Genomic DNA, 12,816 nt, shown 5'->3' on the forward strand with positions numbered 1-12,816 from the left:
GCAGAAGAGAAAAAGGCAAAAACAGAAGACAAAGAAATAAATCAACAACAAGTCCCATGTCGGTTTTACATTTAATAACAAGCATCAGTATAAGGAAAGATTTGGTTCTTTCTGCTTCTGGGCAGGGAGGAACCAACACAGGGGGCCAACGGTATAGATTACTAACCAATATATAATGGTTTATTTAGGCCCATGGTACATTCTCCTGGACGCTCAAAAAGTTGAATGGCCATCCCAAATGCCCAGCAATGGAGGGCAGTTCAATCCACTATGGCCCATCCATGCAGTGGAATCCCACGGGGTCATTAAAATAAATGAGGTAAGTACACATGTACTGACATGCAAAAGTATCTAAGATATACTGTTCAAGTGACAAAAATTAAGGTCTTATTTGTCATGTCATTTTATAGAAGAAAATAAATGAACAAAGCTTTAGTATATGTAAAGAAAAAATTCTGCAAGAATCAACACCAAACCGTTATTAGTGGTTATTGTTGGGGGCTGGGATTACAAGGAAGTATCATCTTCCAAGTATTTTGGAGGGAGTCCACATTCACCACCCCATAAATAAATAAATAAATGAATGAAGTGAATAAAATAAATCCTGAAGAATTTGGACCCCTGAATTGAAGACTAAGATCATCACATGCAGAATTCAGATAACACACCTTTTCTGCCTCTACCACTTCAAGTTTTCCATTCTAAAAATGGAAATACCTGTCAAGTAGAGAAAGGTTGACTAAAACACCAGGGCACTTGAGGGCCTGGTTATCTGTTAGGAGAGAACACTGAAAAAGGGACACAGGAGTTCTACCAACATGACCCACCCAGCTGGCTTTGCTTTGTCAACTTAATATGCATCCTCCTTCGGCAGAACCAGGGCACCATCCTGTTATTTTTCCAGTGATGTGCAGGTACCTTGTGACTTTCCTCATGCTCAGACCACACTGCCTTTGTCACTACCCCTCCACTAAGGGTTCATACAGCAAGAACAAACTGGAACCCTGCTCCCGGCTTGCCTCTGGTCCTCCCCATTAGTGTCTTTGGTGATCAGTGTCTTCAGGAATAATCAATCCCATATGGAGATGAGTACACGGTAAAGAGCTGTTTTAGAACCTTCATGAACCCAGGCTCTCTTTTTCAGTCCTACCACACGTCTTTATATAAGAATGTTAAGTTGCTCCCATATCCCACCTAAAATATACATTTCCGTGTACAGAAATGGAAAGGATTCTTATAATCCTTTTATGATTTTTATTTCAAATTATTGGCTACATGCAATTCATTTAATTATGACTGGCATGCTTGAGATCTTGGAACATGAGAAACTGAATCCATAATTTGTTTTCACATATATTGTAACTTTTAAGAAGACTAAATCTCATACTTAATGAAGTTGATATTAAATATTTGTAGACATTCAGTTAAACATTTAATAATCTTGTGAGTACCTTTTTTAGATTTTAGAGTCAATATCAACATATATTTTTTCTTCTGGTTCCAAACATTTTTATGGGCCCTTGAAGAGCTTGTAAGTCTCAGGCCCAGACAGAAGTGTTCTGCACTGGCTGTAATTTTTTTCTTTTTTTTTTTTTAGAGAGGGAGAGAGGTGGGGGAGGGGCAGAGGGAGAGAGAGGGAGAGAATCCCAAGCAGGCTTCACGCCCAGTGCAGAGCCCGACAAGGGGTTGGATCTCACGACCTTGAGATTGTGACCTGAGCAGAAATCAAGAGTCAGATGCTTAACCGACTGAGCCACCCAGGCGCCCCTGCACTGGTGGTAATCTCTAAGCACAGCCCTTGGGCATTCTAAATTCGCCATTCCCCTGATTTGGGGCTCTCTCTCAGAGACTTCCCTAAAAACACGAATAAGAAAATACCGCTGATTCCCTAGTTCCCAGGAACGTGCTTGGAGACTGAAGTGGACCTGAAATTGTTCTTTGATTTCCCTTTTTTGCTCTGAAGGCACTGTATGACCCCACTTCTCTCTGGCAGGTCCTTTCATTTTCTCTTCTACATCAGACAGCTCAACAAATGGTCCCACATTTTACAGAACAATCCCCCAGGGAAGTTACCCAGTGCAGCAAGCTCAGCCTTTGGACATACAACAAGATTAGCTGTCAGAGCACGCCTTTTCAGTTAGCAAATTTACACCTTGTGGCTAAATGGGAGACAAATCATTAGGAGCTGGGATTGATACCACAATGGCTCTACAGAACATGAAGGTACAGGATGAAAAGGAGGAAAGAACTGGGTGGTCTTTATGAGAGCAAAACGGTAACCAGCCACGAGTTTGGATTTAAAAAAATATATATTTAAAGAAAATATGTGAGGAAGGAAAAAAAATCAAACCTGTCTTTTGGTCTGCAGGGGAGAAAAAAAGATCTGCCCCATTGACTTCCTTTTTCTCTCACAAGCAAGATGGATCCTAAGACACAATAAATGGAAGGAAAAGGCCTTGTGCATAGATTCTACAAAGAAAAAAGTGAGTGCAGAGCAAGGTCTGGACTCCTTTACAAAATCTCCCACTGTTCTATGTCAGCAGAAGTTGACATCATTAGTTTTCTTTCAAGTGTAACTTGCAGACATGAATATATATCAGATTATAACATGTATATTTCGTTATATACATAAATGGCAACTGAGGTCATTAAGATACCCCTCCACTTTCCTTTTACATAGCCCTGTTGCAAAAGAAATGAGAAGTGTGCCATATGGTCATAATTGCTCATTTTTGGAGGCTCACCCACATCTACTGATAATTCCTCATGCTCATCGGACTCAGTTTCACCTTAACGGATGGGGTGAAGCTGCTTTGCAGTCCTAGTGATGGGATGCTGATTATGTCAGGAATTCAACTTCAAATGGGTATTAATTACACTGGAAGTAACTAGTGAAGATAACAAAGAAAAGATCCAGATGTGTATAGCCGATACTTATAGGCCTGTAGTATTTCTAACCACTGAATTATTTAGCTAACTATCTGGGTTTGGGCTTGGCCTCAGTGTTGTGAATTTATTTTCAGGGCCACCGAACAGGTGGCAAGTTCATTTTCATCCACTGTACACTACAGAAGACAGCTTCTTCAAAAGAAGGCTAATGGGATTTTAAGGATTAATCTTGGCATTCTTCTTATGCATTTTGTGTTTAAATGCCTTTGATTTTAAACCCCCCAAAATATCAAACATTTGGGCTGTACTAATTTGAAAACCCAATTCCTGGTGGTCAGTTGAAAGGCTGTACCGCCTACAGGAAAAATTTGTTAAGCCAACTGGGAACATACATGGAAATTCTTGAGGAATATTTAAAAGAATTCATAAAATGCATCCCCAAGGGTCCCAGGTTGGTGTATCAACACAGACCCTCCTCTTCATTCATGAAAGCAGGACATCTACAAGGCCAGGCTATAAGGAATACATCTTCTACTTAAAAGAAAATATTGTAATTCAACCTTTTATTTAGCTTAAACTGGCCTCCTCCCTCATCACTGCAAGTAATCGAGAAATTGAGCAACTGGAAGGATGCCATTAATATCTGTTGTTCTCCCTGGTAGAAACCCCAATTCTATATAGGAATTTTGCTACCTATTTGCTACGTGGTTCGGAAGTGCCCCACACCCATTAAAAAACCCATAGCCCATTCAGAAAGCATTTTTAACACTATGAACCATTCATAAACCCTTAAATTGTCTCTCTTCCTTTGACCTCAGAAACCACTGGTTGAGCAATGATTTCCGTGACTACAAAGTGATCTGACCTTATACAGAACTTTACCTCACATACAGGCCCCCACTTCCACCTCAGACACATCAACATTAGGCAAATATGACACAGTGTAACTTTATCATGACCACACAGTCCTTGTTTCACTCTGACCAGTAACTGCCCACCCGCAAATCACATAATCGAATGGGTCCCTGGAAGATGTCATGTACCAAAAGACAACTGGACAGTGGCAAGGCATCAGAGATAAGCAATTACTCACAACAGTCAAGGAACATCCATCAACTTCTGCCACTATAATCTCTCACTAGATCTGTGAAATGCACCAGAATTTATTGTGCCAAGGACCCAGAAGCACTGTACAAAGTCTATAAAAACAAATTTAAAAGTATCATTATTTTGTCATAAATGTGACCTAAAACATATATGCCAGTGATTAGAAATGTTAATCCAATATTTAACTGACACTATTATGGCGTCCTGGAATTTAGAAAGGTTGGGTGGAGGGGAATGATGGATTTTCGCTTAAGAAATTAACAAGGTTGTATGAAATGATGTCTCCTTTTTCTTTCAATACACTTAGCTGTAACAAACAATAACTTTCAAAACATCTGTCCTGGAAAGAGATGAATAAACCTCAAAGTCTATGGGAAGACTAGAAGGTACAAAAGCCTCAAGCCTGAAAATCTAAAAGGAAAGAAATCTTACCACTTAATCAGATGCAAAATCATCACTGCCTCCCTCTCTTTTTGGTCTTAGCAGACTCTCTAAAACATTGAGGGGGGAAGGATTAAATAAATTCCTAAAGAAGTAATACTAAGAGATGTAAGTTCAAATGACTTTTACCACTGGTTGCTGGGTAATTATCCCACTATCTCTGCTGGTTAAGAAAGTGAGAGTCTCAAAGATTAATGAAGGACTGGAGGTGGCAGCCCAGGATGCAGGAATACCCACTTCGCAACCCTGGTTTAAAGAAACACCTTGGGGGGCACCTGGGTGGCTCAGTCGGTTAAGCGTCTGCCTTCGGCTCAGGTCATGATCCCAGGGTTCTAGGATCGAGTCTCACATCAGGCTCTCTGCTCAGCGGGGAGACTGCTTCTCTCTCTCCCGCTACCTGCCGCTCTGCCTACTTCTGACCTCTCTCTCTCTGTCAAATAAATAAATAAAATTAAAAAAAAAAATAAACACATTGGAAAAAAATAAGAAATAAAGAAACACGCTGGAATGGAAAGCAAGGGTGGAAATTAAGTAAAAAGTGTAGCAATGGAAGCTCACATTTTGGAAGCAAAGCATTTTAATGGTTTGCTTGAATAACTCCCATGATCATGTAATATTTGGGATAGTAGAAAAAAATTTCAAAGAATGGGTATTGCCCAAAATAATGACAGTTAAGGAACAACATTTTGCCTTGTAGAACAGAGTGGCTTCTAGGAGGAGGAAAATTCCATTTTTCAGGATGGTGCAAGGTGACTTGTGTAGGACACCGTAGGATGGTTTACTGGGCATATGCTAGTTCGGCAGCTGAGGGAGGAGGAGATGATAGAGCAGGTTATATTTCCTTGACTTGGCTTCCACGAATCGGCATATCTCCCATATTTTAGCGGGTCTGGTTTTGATCAGGAAGCTCTGGAGGTTGGAAAATTCAGAGAAGGCAGAACTCACGCCTGAGCCAAAAGGACCTTCCCCACCCCAGGAACTCTGCAAGTTTCTGTTCAACACTTTCACTTATCAGGATGTCGCTTGTGAGAAGAAAAAGGGAAATATCTGGATCAGAAAGGCTGCAGGCTTAGCCGTGAATTCAATTTCTGCTGGAGCCATTTCTCAATGGGTAACATTCTGAACTAGAAGTTCTCTGAATCCAGGAAGCCAGGCTGTGCAGAGATGATTTGTGAATGTGTCCAGTATGAGCACCTCTCACATCTGTTGAGTCATGATTTGGATAGAGTGAAATAAGGTCCCAGTTAAAACTTGAGAAAAGCTTACCCCATGAGAGGGCAGCTACTCATAACAGATGGGATGGGGCATCTGTTGTGATCTACTCTAAAATTGGTAGGAGATACAATTTGGGAATTCCCGATAAGGCCAAGGGGACAGTAACTGACCAGCTGAAATCTACACAATTGCATATTATCAGTGTCTCCAAACTTTACTGATCATTTACCATTATCAAAAAATTCTGAGCACGTATCACATACATAATGTGAATGTCTATCATCTATCTTCTAAATGTACTTTTTAAAAAAAGATTATTTGAGAGCACACTTGTGTATGCACATGAGTGGGGGGAGGGGCAGAGGGAGAGAATCTTTAAGCGGACTCCCTGCTGAGCTCTTGGGCTGGATCTCAAGACCCATGAGATCATGACCTGAGCTGAAACCCAGAGTTGGATGCTTAACCAACTGAGCCACCCAGGCACCCCTATCACCAACTATCTATCTATCTATCTATCTATCTATCTATCTATCTATCTATCATCTATCTATTCATCCATCCATCCATCCATCCAACCATCCATCCATCTATCATCTATCCTGTTTATGTGCTGCTGTCAATCATTAAGTAAACATAGACTAATTTCTTCTCTCTCTCTATTTTAAAAGATTTATTTATTTATTTTTGAGAGAGAGAGAGAGAGAGAGATTTGGGGGGATGAGGAGGAGAGAGAGAGAGAATCCAAGCAGAGTCAGCACTGAGTGAGGAGCCCCACACGGGGCTCAATCCCACGACCCGGAGATCATGACCTAGGCTGAAACCCAAGAGTTGGACACTTAACTGACTGTGCCACCCAGGCGCCCCTCTTCTCTCTCTTTTTAAGAAAATAATACTTAAGTTGGTACACAGAAAAACAGTAATCCTCTTTATATAAATGGAGAGAAAGAAGTGGGATGTTCCTCAGCCTGTTTCTGTACTCAGGATACTAAGCTCCTGTGTTAATGCACTTAATTTAGGAATTAACAACCCAACTATCACTGTCATCTGTCATCTCCCCCCCAAAATCCAGATGTTGTTAATATATTTTGTTGTATTGCTTGAGCAATCCTCACAATTGCTAATGAACCGTTTTGATATGCCAATCAAACACAAACTGCTAGTGGTATTCTGGCTATAGTTACACAAATTTCCTTTGACTAGCAAAGAATCCCAAATGCACTCACATATTAAGTCTGGATTGCCTTGCTTCTTTGAAGGAAAAGTGTCTAAGAGAATGTGAGTTTTAAAGAAAACTCCAACAAATGCTGGTGCTGGACAAACCACAGACCGATTTGCCGCAAATCAAATAGATTCCAGTCATAATGGATAACATTTACTGAAAGTTCAATATGTGCCAAGTGCTTTGTATATAAATATCTCATTGAACCCTCAAAATAGGTATTATAACCGCTCCTGCCACCTTTAATACATAAGGACCCTGAGGCTGATGGAAGTTGGATAATTTGTTCAAGGCCATGTAGCTAGTCAGTGGCAGAGTTGGGATATGAATTCAGACAGCTGGGCTCCAGAGCCCAAGCATCAGAGAAACGAGGAAGTGGAATTTTCCTTGCAGTGGCCTGTGGGAAGGAGCCTGGAGGCACTAGACTCCAAATACAATAAAAAGTTTGTGTACATTAAAAGCTATTTATGAGCTCTAACTTCCAATGGAGGCCAGAAAATGGTATTGCTAAGTGACTGATGTGAACGAAAAAGGACAGGTTTTATTTGTGTTTGGTACAAAAAGTAGATGCCTGGGAATGCAGCAAGAATAGAGGTTATTTTCTCTGTCTCTCCCAGCATTATTATTTAGACTCACCTATAATTATCATGAATTTTCATTATTGGTTCTATCTCTTGAAGGTCATGGAGGCACTTTTTATGACCTTCACAATGGCATAAGTTCAAGTAACTCTGCAAATTAGATTATCCATGTATCAGGTTGACCTGTATGAAGGAGTTTATAGCTCAGCAGTAGGTGGGAAAAGTGGGGCCCTCTTGTGGTCCCATTTATCACTGTGGATGTATGATATTAGTCTATATTTAGTTGGCTTGGAAGCAAGTTGTGCCCAGTCTTCAATTTATTCCTGTCACTTGAAGGACTACTGCTGTTTCTTTGTTTCAAGGAAAGAACAGCTCAAAAAAAATTTAAATGACATTTTCAGTGTCTGAAGCATCAGTGAGAGACTCTGAATAGGAAGTTTTGAATTAAAAAATTTAGTCACTTAAAAATACTTATTTGATAATATTTACTGGACACTTACTATATGCCAGGCATTCTTCCAGGTTCTAGGGATACATATGTGACCAAAACTGTAAAAAATCTGTGTCCTCGCAGAGCTCACATCCCAGAATATACTATTATTGTAAAATTAACTACACAGAAAGGATAGTAGTTAGATCACTTAACATTAAGTGTTATATTTAAGGATATACTTAAGTGAATCAACTGTGGCCTAACCATAACCTTTATAAACAACTTTATGATTAATTTATTAATCACACATTAAACATCCACTCTGGTTTGAAGAGAAGCTGGCAAAGGCTATGAGGAATATAAAGAACACGATTCTGTCTATAGAATTATAAACCCAACATATAGAAAAGGGCACTAAATATTTAAAGTGCATCTTGAAAGTAATCAAATTGGAAGTGTGATTAATTTTTGGCAATATTATTGGCAACAAACCTTGTAAAAGAACTTTCACATTTTTAAGACTAAAAAAAAGAAACTCTGAACTCCAAGGAGAACAAAAGACTGTAATTTGAATGTAACTTTATGATTTTGGTATATGTAACTTTTCACTTTTATGATCTCCTAGATACAGTGTAACCTCATTAATATAACATATTGATTCTCCACCACATTTTAACTTGTGATCTAGAAAGTTCACTTTCACCATACCAGCACCTGGCTCCTACAGGATGTGATACAATTTCCACGTGTGCAGAAAATGAGAGATGCCAGATTTGCTGACCTTGGTTTTGGAATTCTCAGGAAGCAAATGTCTATCATGTAAACCCAACTTAAATATTTAATAATACAAATGAAAATGTAATTAAACTTTGGGTAAAACAATAAAGGGCACAAATATGAACTATACAACATTTCCTGTCGAAAATGTACTGATATTGAGAATTGGTCCCATTTCTTGATCTGCTCTCTTGTTCCCAAGAGAGCCCAGGAGGGAACTAAGATCATTCATGTCACAGAGATGGGACAGTAATGGCATTCATTTGGGACACTGCTTGGCTACATCCGTATTTCATTCACACTCGCTGTATCTCCCTATTTGCTTCCTAGTTCGTTCTTTTATATTATTTGTCTCATTTCTCTCTTTCCCATTACTGAACACCCTTCTGAGGGCAGAGACCATTTTTCCCCATTTTATATTATTTCATAGTACCTAGCACAGTGGTGCTAGATGCATGTTTAAAAATAAATAAGCCTGGTGATGGGTATTAAAGAGGGCACGTTCTGCATGGAGCACTGGGTGTTATATGCAAACGATGAATCATGGAACACTACATCAAAAACTAATGATGTAATGTATGGTGATTAACATAATAAAATAAAAATAAATAAATAAATAAGTGAAATTAGATATATTTTTTAATGAGCCTATATGCTCAAATATAACAAAGCTGGAGGCAAATGGCTTCTTTTCAGCCCAACATGGAACTATGTCACTGTTCTCTTACCATTTGATACTGCTAATGACCCACTGTTTCTTGATTTATTTTCCTCCTATGTATCTGAGATGTATACACTGACCAGGCCTCTATTTCCTCATTCTTGTGAAAATGTAATAATATAAAACCTCCCTTCTTTGAACTCCTATTTTAAAATTGGCATTTCACACTTATTCCTGATTGCCGGTGTTTGCCATTTTGTTTGCTTGGCTGGGATTGTCAACCTCTTGAACATAGGTATCTTTGCAACACTGAACACTGATGTCTTGATTGACAGTTACAAAGAGGTGGGTCTAGAGCTTTGCAAGGAAGGAGGATGATCAAATAGGCAGGAAACTCATTCTGAGAGGGAAAAGAGTTGAGGGGCCTGGATCCAGTGTTGGGGCTAAGACCAGGGTCAGCAGAAACTATTTTGACTAATAGAGAGTGGTATCAGCTAAAAATTCTTTGGCTTAGTCCCTGGGACCATGTGCCTAGTCACTATTGCATGGGCCCTTTAACCTGAGAGAGCCAGTCTTCCTTTTGGTGGTCCAATACAGGTGCACCTGTCCTACTAATGGCAGAGGAGAGTGCGGTAGTAGTGATCTTTTAGCTGGTGGAAGCACTGAATAGAACAAGGCATTAAGGAACAGATCCATTGGGCAAGGACCATGATATACCTGGGCACCCCAGAAAAGTAGAGTGCATGGTGAGGACTAGAAGTCACCAATGGGCTTGACATGAAGATGGTTAAATTCTAAATTGTCCCCCTAAGACTATTGTAATCGAGGGAAGTGAGAGTCACATTGAGGTTCAAATTTATCCTCAACATCTTCTTGGCTCACTTACCTTTCCTATCCAGAAGGCAGACCTGGCAAATTGCCATTTTAACTCTTTTATTTGTGTCCAAGTTATTCCCTCTTGCTCCATTTGCCACATATTTTTCTTCATGGTATCTTCAAAATCACTCATTCAGTCTCCAACACATACTTAATGAGCACCTTATTTATATGTGCTGAACTGTTCTACGTATGGGGATACAATAGGGAATCAAACAGCCCAAATCCTTGCTCTTGTGGAACTTATATTCTAGGTTAAATCTCTCTTCTCAAACATAGTCTTCCAATTAAGTAGCAACAGCAGAGTTCATATATAAAACCCCTGCTGACTTTTGCTGAGCACTAACTACGCTGAGATACTGTGCTAAACGCTCATCTTCATCACAATCCTAGGTAGAAACTAATAGGAAGCACTTAAAAAAAAAACAACTTTTCACTTTGAAATAATTACAGATTAACAGATAATTACAGATTAACACAACCGATTGTAGTTGCAAAAAAAAAAGTGTACAGGGAGGTCCTATGCACGCTTACCTAGTCTCCCGCCCCCGCCCCTGAGATAACATCTCATATTAACTATAGTTCAATATCACAGCCAAGAAGTTGACTTTGGTATAATCAATAGAGTTCATTCAGATTTCACCAGTTATATGTGCATTTCCTTGTGATTGTGTATGGTGTGTGTGTCACCCTATGCAATTTAATCACATGGGTAGCTTCATGTAACCACTGATGCAATTGAGATAGTTAACTGTATCATTACCACAAGCTTGCCTTGTGCTACCCCTTTATATCTCTACCCACCCCCTCTCCTCATCCCTAACCACTGATCTGTTATTCATCTAAATTATTTCATGATTTTATATAAGTGGGATCATGCAGAATGTATCTTTTTGAGACTGGCTTTTCCCACTCGGTACAACTTCCTTGAAGTCCATCCAAGCTGCTTCATGTATCAAGAGTTTGTTCCTTTTCTACTGTTGAGTCATATTCTATGGTATGGACGTACCACATCCTCCCATTAAAGGACCTTTGGATGGTTTCCAGTTTGGGGCCATTGTGAATAAAACTACGAACACTGATGTACAAATGTCTGCATAAAAGCAAGTTTAATTTCTCTGAGATACATGCCCAAGAATACAATTTCCGGGTCATAAGATCATTTTTAGTTTTAGAAAAAAACTGCCAAACTGTTTTCCTGAGTGGCTATACCATTTTATATTCTCACCGACAACGTATGAATGATCCAGCTCTTTTGCTTTCTTGCCAGCATTTGGTATTGTCATTATTTATTTTAGCCATTCTAATAGGCACAATGATATCTCATTGTGATTTTAATGTGCATTTCTCTAATGGTTTATGGTGTTGAACATTTTTCATGTACTTACTTGCCTGGGTCCAAGGCACTACTCTCTTTGCATTCTCTAAGTAAACATAAAACACCCTCTGAATTCACCTTCCAGGCAGGATAGAAGGAAATTTATTCAGTAAGTGGAAGCCATCTAATCTTCATAAAACTTTTTAGGGAAATTGAGAGCTTTAATCATTAACTTTTCTTTGAACAAAAAGTACATGATTTTAAAAGTATTTTCAAACATCATGCATCCATCTAATCACATAAAAACAAAGTATAAACAGAAAAAGAGAGATGAAACTGAGGTCTGCCATTAAGGGAAGACAGGGCTCTATTTTTGCTGGTGAAATAGTAATGGACTAATGATGTTGGAAGGTTCAGGCCTTAAAATAAAATTTCTGGTTCCAGATAGTGGCTGTGGTCTCCTAGGGCATATCTTATCTGTTATCTGTCAATAGCATAGCGGAAATTGTGTACTATTGAAAACAGAAGTAGCCTTGCTGCAACAGAAATGGAAAAGATAGGCTCTGGGAATCCTAACTGCATTACAGTCAAATGGAGCCAGGAGGTATGGATACTATGATTAGTACCATCTTCTTGGCCAAATATTCAGCACTATTTTCAGCACTGGAATTAAAAATCTGTTGCAGAATTAGGGAATGATGACATGGGGAATATCTTGTAGAAGCAGCTTTCTTTGTAACTACTGCTGGCTCTGAAGCCTTCGTTTTAACCATTAGGAACTTCTCAAAATAGTTCTACATACGTCATTTTGTAGCAGGTTCTACTACACGAGTTACTGCCTGGAGAGCTTCTTAACTGCTCATAATAATCACATAATGCTGTATAAAGTATGATATATCATCATTGGAAGTTTATTATTTACTAAATTATAGTAGAAACACTGGACATCTCTGGGCAGGACTCTAAACCACAATGAAAAATATACTGGACTGAAGAGAAAATGATGCTCATCAACTGATGGAAGAAAATCCACTCTGAAAGTGAAAGACTGTGCTTTTACTAAAATTTTTCTCAAAATAATGTATTTATTCACTATGTTTTTATAACAAAAGATTTCAAACAAAAGAAAAGTTTTAAGAAAAATACAATGAAAAGCCATATTCTTACTGCTTAGATTCAGTAACTATTAACATTTTCTGTATTTGCTTTATCAATATATGTCTATATATTTTTTTCCTGGATCATTCTAAAATAAGCTGAAGATGTCATGCCATCTTCACCCCTACACATTTCACATGT

At 38.9% G+C, this 12,816-nt stretch overlaps 1 protein-coding gene across 2 annotated transcripts in view; it reads right to left on the bottom strand.

Annotated features, from left to right (window-relative positions):
* The window catches only part of SLC24A2 (solute carrier family 24 member 2), a 249,579-nt gene that overhangs the window by 96,446 nt on the left and 140,317 nt on the right, over positions 1-12,816 (bottom strand). The window lies entirely within an intron of this gene.

The sequence above is a fragment of the Halichoerus grypus genome, chromosome 14 (assembly GCF_964656455.1).
Source record: "Halichoerus grypus chromosome 14, mHalGry1.hap1.1, whole genome shotgun sequence".
Classification (NCBI taxonomy): domain Eukaryota; kingdom Metazoa; phylum Chordata; class Mammalia; order Carnivora; family Phocidae; genus Halichoerus; species Halichoerus grypus.